The sequence below is a fragment of the Carlito syrichta genome, unplaced genomic scaffold, assembly GCF_000164805.1.
Source record: "Carlito syrichta isolate Samal-C Ts95f unplaced genomic scaffold, Tarsius_syrichta-2.0.1 Scaffold309493, whole genome shotgun sequence".
Classification (NCBI taxonomy): Eukaryota; Metazoa; Chordata; class Mammalia; order Primates; family Tarsiidae; genus Carlito; species Carlito syrichta.
Window position 1 is genome coordinate 490,696 of NW_007253589.1, and position 13,839 is coordinate 504,534.

Genomic DNA, 13,839 nt, shown 5'->3' on the forward strand with positions numbered 1-13,839 from the left:
AACTCTAGTCTCTTCTAGCCTGTAGGGTTTCTGTAGATAAGTCTTGCTATTCTAATTGGTCTTCCCCCGTAGATATTCTGACCTTTTGCCTTTGCATTTGATGCCTTACAGGGGTTCTCTAGATCTATTGTGTTTGAATGGTCACATCTCTGATGCGATGAGGGACGCTTTATTGAATAACTTCATGGAATGTTTGTTCCAAGATGGTCTCAGTCTCCCTTTCTGCCACAAGAATGTAGATCAGGCATGAGTTGACCTCTTAATATAATCACACATCTCTTGGAAGTTTTGTTCCATCTTTTTAAGCCTCCTTTGTTAATAGTTTGGGCTATTTCCATATTTTGGTCTTCAAGCTCTGAGATTCTTTCTTCTGCTTGATTAACTCTGCTTTCCATGCTTGTCAGTGTGTTATTCATTCATTTACTGTATTCTTTATTGTCGTCATCTCAGTTATCAACTCATTCCTTCTTCTTGACTTTTTTCACCTCTGTTTATCCTTTCTATTGTCTTGATACCTAGATTTGTGGTTTGAGACCAGTCTCTCTAGGGGCTCTTCATTGTTTGAGTTCCAAAGCCTGTATTCCCAGGGGCTTTCTTTTCAGGGGTCTGGGGGCTACTTGAATTCTTTTTATTTTTTAATTTTTTAATTTTTTTATCTTTTGAGTTGGAGTCTCACTCTGTTGCCCAGACGAGTGCAGTGGCCACTCCCAGCCACCGTAGCCTTGACTTGCTGGGCTCCAGCGATGCTTCCGCCTCAGCCTTCCAAGTAGCCGGAATTACAGGCATGAGCTACCATGCCCAGCTGATTTTTTGTTTTATTGTAGAGATGAGGTCTCACTGCCCAGGCGGGTCTCGAACCCGCAGGCTCAAGTAATCCCCTCACCTCAGCCTCCCAAAGGCGCGGGATTACAGGCTGAACCACCGAGCCCGGCTTACTTGAATTCTTTAGTTGATTCTTCCTCATTTGTGAAGGATTTCCCTCCCTGATTTTTCCCCATCTCTAATTCCATTGCTCACTGGAAGAGGGGATAGCATTCACTACTGTTTGCACAATCTCCTGTTCTTACTTACATAGTTCCTCTGGATTTGTTCAGTTTTGAAGCTGGACTGCTGGTGGGAGACTGTGCTGTCTTTTTGCAGTTTTGAGATTTGATTAAAGTGTAATAAGGGAAGTTATGATTCAGAAGCTACCTGCAGATTACAGTATCAGCTGACTGGTGTGTGGCTCCTCTGGACCCCACTTCTCCTCACCTGATGTTCATGTGGTGGGAGCTTGTGTATGCCCCCTATATATATAAGATATGCAAACATAGGTAATGCATCTATGAATAAGAGAGAGAACAATACAACTTTTTACTCTTTGGTATAGGGTAGCTTAGGTAAAATATTTGAAAGCAAAGTAAGATGAATCAAACAAATAAACAATCAAAAACTAGTTATCTTTTTCAAGAAGGCTGATTGTGATGCAGTCATTTCTTATGAATCAGAATTAATTTCACCAATTATCTTTCTCTTCCTTTTCTATTACTATCACCAATTATCTTTCTCTGCTGAATATCACTTTTCCAACCTAAAATACTCACAGCAGCTGACTTGTAAACTGTGTTTTTTTGGTTTCCAGGTAATCATTAAGGATTATCTCAATACATTGAAGTGATAAGTTAATTCCATGAAGAACATCTTTGCTCTTATAAGGTTCTCTCGCAAAATTAAAATTAAGTGTTCTAATTCAGTATTAAGGGGGATTTCTGGAATGAAAAGTTATGTGTCAGCTATAGGTAATAGAAATCATGTGCCAAACAGAAGCCCAAGTGTTTAAAAATAAAATTGTAAGTACATGCCCCTACTGAAATTAATGAGTTTAAAAGCTGATATATGCCGGAAACATCAACTAAGCAGACTTGTACAAGCATCAAGATTTGAGCTGCTTAGTTTTGTTTGTTGTTGTGTTTATTCTAATGACTAAGGGAAGAGAAGAGATGATGTAAATATTTTTTAAAATTTTACCTACTCCAGTAGACCAATTGACTTATCAAAGCATTTTTTCCTGCTTTTCTGATTCATATGTATTTATTTTTGCTTTGCATCTGAAACTTTTATTTTTACTTTGCAATTTAGCAAAATACATGTTACAAACTCTTAAGAGTCAAAAACAATTTTTTTCTGGAAAAACAGCTAATAGATAGCTGAATGGAAAAAAAATTAAATGATTTTCAATACTGTTTGTTGCAGTAAGATATGTATCCATATATATCTCTACTCTATCTATCTATCTATCTATCTATCTATCTATCTATCTATTCAATACCCATTCAGATTTTAGGTTTTGTTTTGTGATCTGTTTTTGTGTCTTTTCTGTAGGCACTACGAGAAGGATGTGTTTAACCAGAAGATTCACTCATCTTTTGGGTGAACCCATTCATTTTTCTTTGATAAGACCATTGATATGCTTGTCCATAAAGAATCAAGAGAAAAACATTTGCAAATTAGAGGGGCGGTTGTCCCTCTGAAAATTATTAAGAACAGATAGTATGACTGTATGCCCTCAACCCACTGAAAGGGTTGTACCAAGCTCAAATTTTCAGAAAATGTATGACTCTCATCATGTCAGCAAGAGAAAAGGGAGTCTTTACTTAAGCCCGCTATCTCTAAATATTTGGCAGCTAACACTCAACACAATTATCGTAACTGCCCCAAAGCCCAGACTTATTGATGCCAATGTATGAGTTCAAACCACTGAAGGTATTGCATATGTATTTACCATATGAGAAGAAAACCACCAGAGGGTAGAAAAAGATTCCCCGTCTTGAGCACAAATCCACTCATTGATTTTATCTAGCAATGATCTAGGTCTTGGTGTACTCATAAAATAATGGAGGGATAAGGGGCATAAGACTTTTCTTCTCTTACTGATCTCCGACTTTAAAATATAAAACATTTTTCTCTCTTTCACATTAAAACCTCTCTCTAACTTAATTTGTGAGACACTTTGGGATTACTTCTGAACTCATGTACACCACGTAACAAGTCAGAAGACTGCAGCATCAGTTGTTTCATTAAGAAATGTAGCTTGCAGGATACTTTTTATAGTAAAACACCTTTCAAAGAAATAGCAATATTAACATTTTAGCAGCCAGAGACTATTAAATAATTGATAATTTTGTCTGGCATCTCTGATTCCTGAGGTACTTTTAAAATATAGAAAAAAAGTGAAACGTGTTTTATGTACTTATCAATTATGTTAACAAAACGAAATGCTAAAATGTTGCTTTAGTTTGTTCTCATTGTTATTCTGTTTTTATGAATTAGAAATTATGAAGTGTAAAAGTCATCCTGGCCATCTGGAATATTGTGTATTTAATCCTTACAACATCTGTCTATCTCCTAGACTTGGAAACAGGAATGGGAAAGAGGAAAATTATGCATTAAGGCTCTTAGGTCATGTCCCATTTATTTTTGTCAGAAATCACTAAGGTGTATAAATTTCTTGATGTAATTAAATATGGAAAGTACAACTTTCAGGTTCTTAGAAGTATATTATAATGTTTATCCTAATCGTTACTTTCAACTTATCAAGAAATAAAATAATCATGATTACATGCAAATGTCTAGGAAACTGATAACAACAATAACAAAAGTTCTATCTTCTTCTCTACAAATATTTTGTCATCAAGCATTGTCATTAAATTTAAAGGCTTTAATAAAAGTATGCCAGTAATTTTGAAAGTCTATGCTTCATATTCTGTTTATGGCCACAGGAAGAGAAGAAAATGATGGAGCCAGTGATGCCACCAAGAAGGTGGAGTAGGAAATGCCATTCTTTACCCTCTCACAAAAAATAAAATAAACAACTAAATATAAATTAGTCACAAACCAAAATAGCTCTGCAAGAACTCAAGGACCCATTTAAGAATCTTCAGCAACCCAATGGAAGAACAAAACAGAATATTTACAGACAATTAATTATTGATGAGACTGCAATAGCTGAGACTCCAGGAGACAGATAGGGACAAAGAAGAAAAGCAGAGACCATTGGCATCCACTATATTGTGGAGACCACCATGACTTCCAGGAGTTTGCTACACCGAAGGCTCCGGAATGTTTTGCCACTGAAGCAACCAACCATCATTCCTGGAGAACCCCAGAGAAGTTTCCTCCAAGAAGAAGTAGCTATTGTGTCACTTCTCCCCACACATGTCCCTGACTCCCAAGCTGTGGCCACTCTGTAGGTGCCCACTCTTTAGACCTCAGTTCTGTGGTTTCATTGTACCCACCTGCGCCTCAGACACTAGAGCCATCACCATAGCGAACCAATTTTCACCCCAGACCCCAGGACCAAGATCTCTCTGAGTATGCTTACATACTTATCACCAGCTCAGCCACCAAAGCGAGCTTGTGTGCATGTCAGCATCTTGGAAATACTATAGCTACCTGTGTGTCTGTGCTCCAGACAAAGATAAAAGAAAAATTAGTAATGTTGTGGGATACAGAATTAGCAACATAAACAGTCGTGTTTCTATGCACAGATGACAGACTCTCTGAAAACAAATCAAGAAAAATTTCAATTTCCTATAACTACAAAAATAAAATAAAGTGCAAAATAATAAATTAAAACAAGGAAGTGAAATATCTACACACTGAAAATTATAAATATTGAAGAAGATATCCCATGTCTACAGACTGGAATAAGTAATATTGTTAAAATGTCCTTACTACCAAAAGGGACCTACAGATTTGGTGCAATCCTTAGCAAAAATTCAATGAGATTTTTAACAGAAATTAAATCTTCCTAAAATTTGTATGAAACCATGAATAGCCCCAATAGCCAAATCAACATTGAACAAATGAACAAAGCTGGAGACATCACACTACCTAATTTTGTAATCTACCACAAAGCTATAGTCATCAAAGCAGATATACAATACAGAGCAATGGAACAAAATAGAGAGCTCAGAAATAAATTTACACATTTATAGTCAACTGATCTTTGACAAAGTTGTTGAGATCATCAGTGAGAAATTAGAATCTCTTCAATAAATGTGTTGGGACAATTTTATGTTCTCATGTAGAGAACACATTAGAGTCTTATCTCACACTAGACACCAAAACTAATTCAAAATGAACAAAAGAATTAAAAATGAAAACTAAAACTGCAGTGGTACTATGGAATAAAGGAAAATATTTTCAAGCCATACATTTGTTACCAGACTAAGATTCAATATATATAAAACTTTAAACTTTCAATAGCAAAAAACCAAACAACCCAATTTTTAAAAATGACAAAAGACCTGAATAAATATTTTTCAAAAGAAGACATGCAAATAGCCAACAGGCATATAAAAAAATTATCAGGGAATGAAAATTAAAAATACAATGAAGTGTCACCTCATGCCTATTAAAATGACTATTATCAAGAAAATAAAAAGTAAACAGTGCTGGTGAAGATCTGGAGAAAAGAGAACACTTGTACACTGTTAGTGGAAATGTATAGCAGAACATCTGTCATAGAAAACAGTATTGTTTTCTCAAAACATCCCCCCCAAATTATAAATAGAGCTTTCATATGATCCAACAGTTCTTCTGTCTGGTATATATCTATCCAAAGGATGTGGAATTAGTTTGTTGAGGAGATGTCTGCACTCTCATGTTCATTGCAACACTATTCACAATAACCAAGTTATGGAGTCAAACCTAAGTGTGCATCATCAAATGAATGAATAAAGTAAATGTCACACCCATCCACACGATGGAACACCACTCAGTTATTTAGAAAACAAAAAGCACAGTAATTCGTGAGAATGTGGACAAATCTGAAGGTCATTATACTAAGTAATCTAGGCACAAAAATACAAACACACATGATCTCCATTTTACATGGACTCTGAAATAATTGAACTCCTAAAATCCAGGGATAGATTGGTCGCTACCAGAAGCTAGAGGGTGTGGAGATTAGGGAGACATTAGCCAAAGGATTAAAAAATTAGAGAGATGGAAAGTGCTCAAGAGATCTACTGTGTTTTATGGTGACTATGGTAACACTATATTATATTCCAGAAAATTGATAAGACAGTATATCTTAAGTGTACTCACCACAAAAAATTATACTGGATAGTGCATAAGTAAATTATCTTGATTTAGCCATTAAAAAGGGTATACAGATTTCAAAACTTCATGTTGTGTACCATAAATATATATGATTTTGATTTGTCAAGAAAAAAATATAATAAAATGACTGAATGAAAAAAATTAAATCCAGCCTACTGTAGAGGACATTATTTAGTGCTGATTCCATTCTTTCAGGGGTAATCATCATTTAATTTACATATGCAGATGTTGTGCCTAAAATTTAATTCCTTGCTTGATCATAAATTTCATGGATGAAAAGAGAAATTCTACAGAACCAGGGTTTGTATAACAGACAAAGCATTAAAAAGCACTAAGTGAGGGTCTATATACCACTTCTCAAAATAAAATTCATACATGGTTTTTCTGCCTCACCTCTGACCAATTGAGTTAAATAGAAACTTTCTCATCATATAACTTTCCCTCATAAAATGTAAGTCACAGAAACCAGCTGACAATTCAACATTCATTCATTCTTAGTTTTGTTAATGTTTATTTATTTATTTTCTCGTGTTTTGGGTCTTTGATTTCATACTTTTATCGAGATCTATAACTCTGGTTCCTTCAGGAATTTATTTCTTAACTAACTTTTCTCCTCACAGTTAGTTCTCAGACTAAATGTGCAGCTTATTCAGACAATACCTTGGTTATTTTATCTTCTGTTTCCTTAGACAAATACTCTTCACTTGGGATCATGCCTAATCTTATCCTATTGAAACTCTAATCCTGTTTTTTTCCTGCTAACTCAAAAAGCTCTAGTCCTATCTAAAGCTCCCATGAGGTGTGCAGCAAAGAATTTAGTGTCTTTCGATTTGGAGGTTTTCTAGACGGGTGGGAAGAAAGTTGCAACACAAGTATGAAAATACATAATTTCCCCTACCTATTAATAAATTAGATTGAGCAATAGAAAGAACAAGGATATAGTTCTAAAGTACAAATATGAAAACTATTTTATTTTCTTTTGTTACCAGACTAACTAGGTTTTTCAGGCAAAATATGTCATGTAAGTTAATTTATCAAAAAACATTATATTCTGTGCAATGTTTCCATCTAATCAATTTGACAAGAGATCTTCTTCCATGCCCAGGATCTGTTTCTCTCGGGACTCCTGTTTGTCCCATTTTTATCACTTTAATTCCTGAATTATAAAAAATAAAGATTTTTGAAGTTTTTATTGCCTTTTATTATGCGAATTTTTCTGAAGTTTAATAAGATACGTTAATAGCTTAAATGTAAAATGTAGAATGACAGGATATTATGACTCTTTAATAAAATATAAGAGAAATTATATTTCTTAGACCCACTCGTTTTGCCCTTAGATTATTCACTCAGGCTAGCCATGCGGTTGGACACGGACTTTCCAACTGTAAATAAAGGACTTTCAAGCTTTGCTTGTACAGTTTATTCAAAGCTGTGCTTTTCTTGAGTCGGAGTCTCGCTCGGTGGCCCAGACCGGAGGGCAGCGGCCGCCCCCGGCCCCCGCAGCCTCGACCCGCCGGCTCCGGCGATGCTTCCGCCTCCGCCTTCCGAGGAGCCCAAACCACAGGCGCGCGCCACCACGCCCGGCTGATTTCTTGATTGATGGTAGAGATGACGTCTGGCTGCCCGGGCGGGTCTCGAACCCGCGGGCTCGGGCCATCCACTCACCTCAGCCTCCCCAAGGCGCGGGATGACGGGCGGAGCCACCGAGCCCCGCTTAAATGGAATATTTTTAAAGAATTTGTTGTTCGTTTTTATTTTCACGCATTTATTTATTATTTAATTTTAATAGTCTTAGAGGGTTGTGAACAGTCTCTGATTGCAGGGATGCGTCAGACAGTGGAGAAGAAGTCTGAGTTTTAAGTGTGCTCACACCCCCACCAGTGCCTGCTGTTTCCAGTAGCTGATTTTCATGCCCCCAGCCAATCCCCCCTTCTTAATCTCCTATGTCCATTATACCATTCTCTGTGTCTCTGCAGATCCTGAGTTGAACTCCTAACCATAAGTGAGATCATGTAATGATTAGTTTTCCAATCCTGCACTGGTTCACATAGAATGATGTTCTCCAGTTTCATCCAAGTTGCTGCAAAAGACATTTTAATTGTTTTTGAATGAGTATTCCATTGTATGTATATGTCATATTATACATACATATATCATATTTACAGTATCCACTGATCCATTGATGAGCTTTAACTTAATTCCACACCTTTACAATTGTGATTTGTGCTGAGATAAACATGAGGCAGCATTTTTTATTTTTATTTGTTTGTATACAGACCTTCGTCCCTTTGGATAGAAACCTATGTAGTGAGATTGCTGGACTGAATGGCACACATCTACTTTTGGTTGTTTGAGAAATCTCCATACTGCTACCCAAAGAGGTTGTACTAGCTTGCACTCCCAGCAACAGTGTATGTGCGTTCTCTTTTCAACACATCCACACAAACATCTATTGTTTTTTGATTTTTAAAACAATGGCCATTATGACTGGTGTGTGGTGATATCTCATTGCCATTTTAATTTGCAATTCCCTGATGATAAGTAATATTAAGCGCTTTCTTTTCATATGTTTGATGACCATTTGTATATTCTCTTTTGAGTAATGTCTGTTCATGTCATTTGAAGAGGCCATTTGCTTTTTTCTTGGTGATTTGTTTCTTTGTAGATTCTGGATTTTAGTCCTTTGTTAGATGCAGAGTTTACAAATATCTTCTCCCATTGTGTAGGCTGCCAATATGCTCTGATGATTATTTATTGTATTTGAAGGAGTTTTTTATTTAATTTAATTCCACTTATTTTTGTTTCTGTTGCATTTGCTTTGGGGATTTTAGCCATAATTTATTTGCCTAAGCCAATGTCTATAGGAGGTTTTCTTTGGTTTCCTTCTACAATTTTTGTGGCTTCAGGATTGGCATTTAAGTGTTTAATCTATCTTAAATTAATTTTGTAGATGGTGAGATATAGAGAACAATTTTCATTTTTCTTCATGTAGCTCTTCAATTTTCCCAGCTCTTCAATTTGTTGAATAAGGTATCCTTTCCCGGGGGCTTGTTCTGTCTGCCTTGTCAAAGGTCAGTTGGTCTAAGGTATTTTGGCTTATTTCTGGAATCTCTATTCTGTTCCATTGGTACATGGGTCTACTCTTGCACTTCTACCATGCTGTTTTGGTTATTATAGCCTTGCAGCATGATTTTAAGTCAGGTAATGTGATGCCTTCATTTTTTTTTTTCCTTTTAGGATTTCTTTGTGGTTTATATGCATTTTAGGATTGTTATTTCTATTTCTGTGAAAAATGACATTAGCAGTTTGATAGGTACTGTGTTGAATCTGTAGATTACTTTGAGTAATATGGGTATATCAATTTTAACAATATTGACTTTTCCAATCCAGGGACATGGGTTGTTTTTCATTTGTTTGTATCCTCGGTACTTTGTTTCATCAGTTATTTGTAGTCCTCCTTGTACAGATCTTTCACATCCTTGGTTCAATATATCCCTAGGTATTTTAGCTTTTTGGCCGACATTGTAAATGGAATTGAGTTCTTGAATTCAATCCCAGCTTGGTCACTTTGGTGTGTAGCACTCCTATGATTTGTGTGTGCTGATTTTGTACCCTGAAAGTTTACTGAATTATTTATCAAGTCCAGGAGTCGTTTAGAGAAATCTTTAGGTTTCTCTAGGTGTCCAATTATATCATTGGCATACAGACGTAGATTTCCAATTTGGATACCCTTTTTTTTCTTTCTCTTGACTAATTGCTCTGGCTAGGAATTCCAGTACTCTGTTAAATAGGAATGGTGACTGTGAACATCCTAGTCTTGTTTCATTTCTTATGGAAAATTATTTCCACTTTTGGTCTTGCACAATGATGTTGACTTTTATCCTTGCACAATGATGTTGTATATGACTTACATTATTTTGGAGAATGTATTTTCTATGTTAATTTTGCTGATGGTGTTTATCATGAAAGGATGCTTGATTTTCTCAAATGCTTTTTCTGCATCTATTTAAATGATCATATGATTTTTGTTTTTAATTCTGTCCATGTAGTGGATCATATTTATTGACTTGCATATGTTGAACTATCCTTGCATCCCTGGGATAAAATTCACTTGATTATGGTGGATTATATTTATTACGTGCTGCTGAAATTGGTTTTCTCGTATTTTTATGAGGATTTTTACATCTATGTTCACCAGGGATATTGGCCTGATATTCACCAGGGATATTGTTGTCTCTCTTCCCGACTGTATTAGTGTGACACTGGTTTCATTGAATGAGTTAGGAAGAATCCCTCCCCTTTTCAATCGTATGTAACAGCTTTAGTAAAATTGGTACCAGTTCTTTGAAAGTCTGGTAGAATTCAGTTGTGAGTTCGTCAGGTCCTGAACTTATTTTTTTTCTGGGACACTTTTAATTACTATATCACTCTTGCTACTTGTTATTGGTTTGTTCAGCATTTCTATTTCTTCCTGATATGAGGTTAAGTGGTTTTATATATTTCCAAGGACTTGATACATTTCCTCCAAATTTTCAAGTTGGTTTGCTTACAAGTGTTATAATACTCTCAGATGATATATATGTTTTTTAATTTCCATGATATCAGTTGTGATCTATCAATTTTATTTTTACAAAGAATCATTTTTTTGTTTCACTGACCTTTATATTTATCCCTTTTGGGGAGGACTCCATTTCATTTAATTTTGCACTGATTCTTATTATTTATTCATGTATTTAATTCCAAAGTTTCTTTGCTGACTTTCTGCCTTGAAAATGTGTCTGTTGCTGTCAGTTTTGTGTGGAAGTCTTCCACTTATGGTATTGCTGTGTGTCTCTTTTCTTAGGTCTAGTGAAATTTGTTTTATAAACCTGGGAGCTCTAGTTTTATGTACATATATATCACAAATAGTCATATCTTCTTGGCTTGATTCCTTTATCATTATATAAATATAATAACCTTATTTTTCTTTCCACTTCTTTTGGTTTAAAATCCGTGATATCTGATGTGAGAATGTCTCTCCTGCTTGTTTTTTGTTTCCATTTATGTAGAATATTTTTATATTGAATCTATAGGGATCTTTGTGTGTTAAGTGGGTGTTTTGAAGACAGCAGATATTTGGATTAGGTTCTTTTTTTTATATCCATTATGTCAATCTGTATCTTTTAAGTGGGGCATTGAGACCATTTACATTCAGTTAATAATTAGATAAAAGGTTCTATTCCATTCAACAGTTGGTTGGTACCTGGTTTTTATTTTTTAAATTTCTTTCTCTCACTCTCTATTGTGTTGCTGTTCTCTAAGTCTTGTGAGTTTTATGATTTCTAGTACTTTTCTTCTGGCATATTTCAACCTTTTTTCAATACTTAGAACTTCTTTGAGTACTTCTTGTATAGAACCATTTTTAGTGGTAACAAATTCCCTCAGTCTTTGCTTGACTGAGGAAGACTTTATTTTTCCTTCATTTATCAAACTTAGTTTTGTGGGGCACAAATCATTGGTTGACTGTTATTCTCTTTTAAGAGACTGAAGATAGGGCCTCATTTCCTTCAGATTTTTATGGTTTCTGCTGAGAATTTTGCAGTTAGTCTGTTAGGTTTACCTTTTGAGGTTATTTAATGATTTTGTTTATGTGTTCTTTGAATTCTTTCATTTACATTAAGTTAACTTGATGACTATATGCCTTGGGGATGACTTTTTTGCAATGAATCTTCCAGGGGTTCTTTGGGCTTTTTGTATCTTGTGATTTAGATCTCTGGCAAAGACATAGAAACTTTCCTCAAGTATTCCTTCAAATAGATTTTCCAAATCTGTTGTTTTTTTCTTCTTTCTCAGGTACCTTATGATTCTTAGGTTTGGATGCTGTATGTCATCCCACAGGTCTTAGAGACTTGGCTGTGCTCTCTTGATTTCTTTTCTTTATTGTTGTGTTATTGAGTTAGTTAGAAAGTCTTGTCTTCCAGTTCTGAGATATTTTCTTCTACTTGTTCTAGTCTACTGTTAAAACTTTTATTGCCGGAAGGATCGCCGGAGCCCAGCAGGTTGAGGCTGCGGTGGCCGGGAGCGGCCACTGCACTCCAGTCTGGGCAACAGAGTGAGACTCCAACTCAAAAAAAAGAAAAAAGCTTTAATTGCATTTTTACTTTCCTAAATGAGTCTTTCATTTCCAGACATTCTGCTTGTTTTGTTTTAATTTTGTTTGTTTATTTTCTTTAATTGTCTATCTCTTCAGATAATTTTTCATCCATGTCTTGAATATTTATTTATTTATCTATTTATTTACTTATTTATGTTGGCTTTCAATTTCTCCTGGATTTCACTGAACAACTTTTAATCAACTTTTTAATTGTCACTGGAATTTCACAGATTTCATTTTGTTTAGAGTACATTGCTGAAGAGTTAATGTAATCTTTTGGGGGGGGGATGTTGAAGAACTCTGCTTTTTCTATTGTCAGAAGTATTTTTCTGGTTCCTTCTCAATTTGGTTGACTATTTCTGATTATTTAAGGTTGGTAGATGCTGGCATAGGCATTGTAGAGTGATGTTTCTGGGAGACAGCCAGGTGTGATTGTGGTGGTGGATTTTCTACTTGACTTGTGCTGTCCCAAGGTATTACCCTGCCGATGTAGGTATTGGGCTTGATTTTGGGTATTAGCCAAATTCCTCATGTTCCGTGCCTTCAAGAAAATGCAGGGATACCGTGCTCAAGTTGCCCATCTGTGTGACAAATTAGCCACTGTGGTGGAGATTGAGAAGAAATCTCCAGCCACTGGGATAACTCTGCCATGTTGTACAGATGCTACATAAAAGAGTTTACAAAGGGAGTTAAAGTTTGCTAGGGCAATGAGTTCCACCCAGCTCTCCTGCCTTAGCCTTAGGCAGTCTGAATTCAGAATGTAAAAGTACCATCCATTAGTACCAGGTCTTCTTGTAAGAGTCTGCCCCAGGCAGGAATTGTCTACAACAGCTGGCAAATTTAAGAATTATGCCTTCACATTTTCTCCAAAACTGACTAAAAATAAGATGTTAGCGAGGATTGAGCTCCTGGGATATGACAGCTGGAGCTGCCTAGGTCTTTTTACCTGGACCACTCCACGTGGGATTGGCAGTGTACGACTATTGTTAGGGCAGTTTCCCATGAGAATTTGGAGTCCCATGAAGCTCAGGGGCATTTTAAGACCCTGGAAAAAGCACAGAACTTTTTAATTCTCCTCATTCACATCTCTCACTGGATTCAGGGGCTGCTCATGGTTTGTGTGATCATTTAGGGGAGTCTGCCTAGTTCCAACCCCCAGTGACCATTTATTTTTTTCTTTCCTTTCTGTGTATCTTGTTGAATCTCTGGTGAATCATGGGATAATCTACTGGTGTTTTTCCTCTATAAGTGCTAGACATGTTGTCCCTGCTGACACAGAGAAATTTCTGCTTATCTTGCTTTCTCCTAGATTGGTTTGCTAACCCTTTCTTTTCTCTTAATCTTGAATATTACTTAGTTTGCTGTAAAACGTTTAATCTAGAACATTAATGTATCAATTAAATATGCTATTATGTATGACTTGCTATATTGACTGACTTAAAGAGTGGTTTCCCCAAGGGTATGAATTCTCCATGAACAGGCTTTGCTAGGAATATTTTGTCAGTTTGTTTATTACGACTTTGTTACATAAGAATAAATCTTCTGTGCCTTTAATGATCAATTTCTGAATGTAATAAATTTGAGAAAAAATTCCAAGGCTA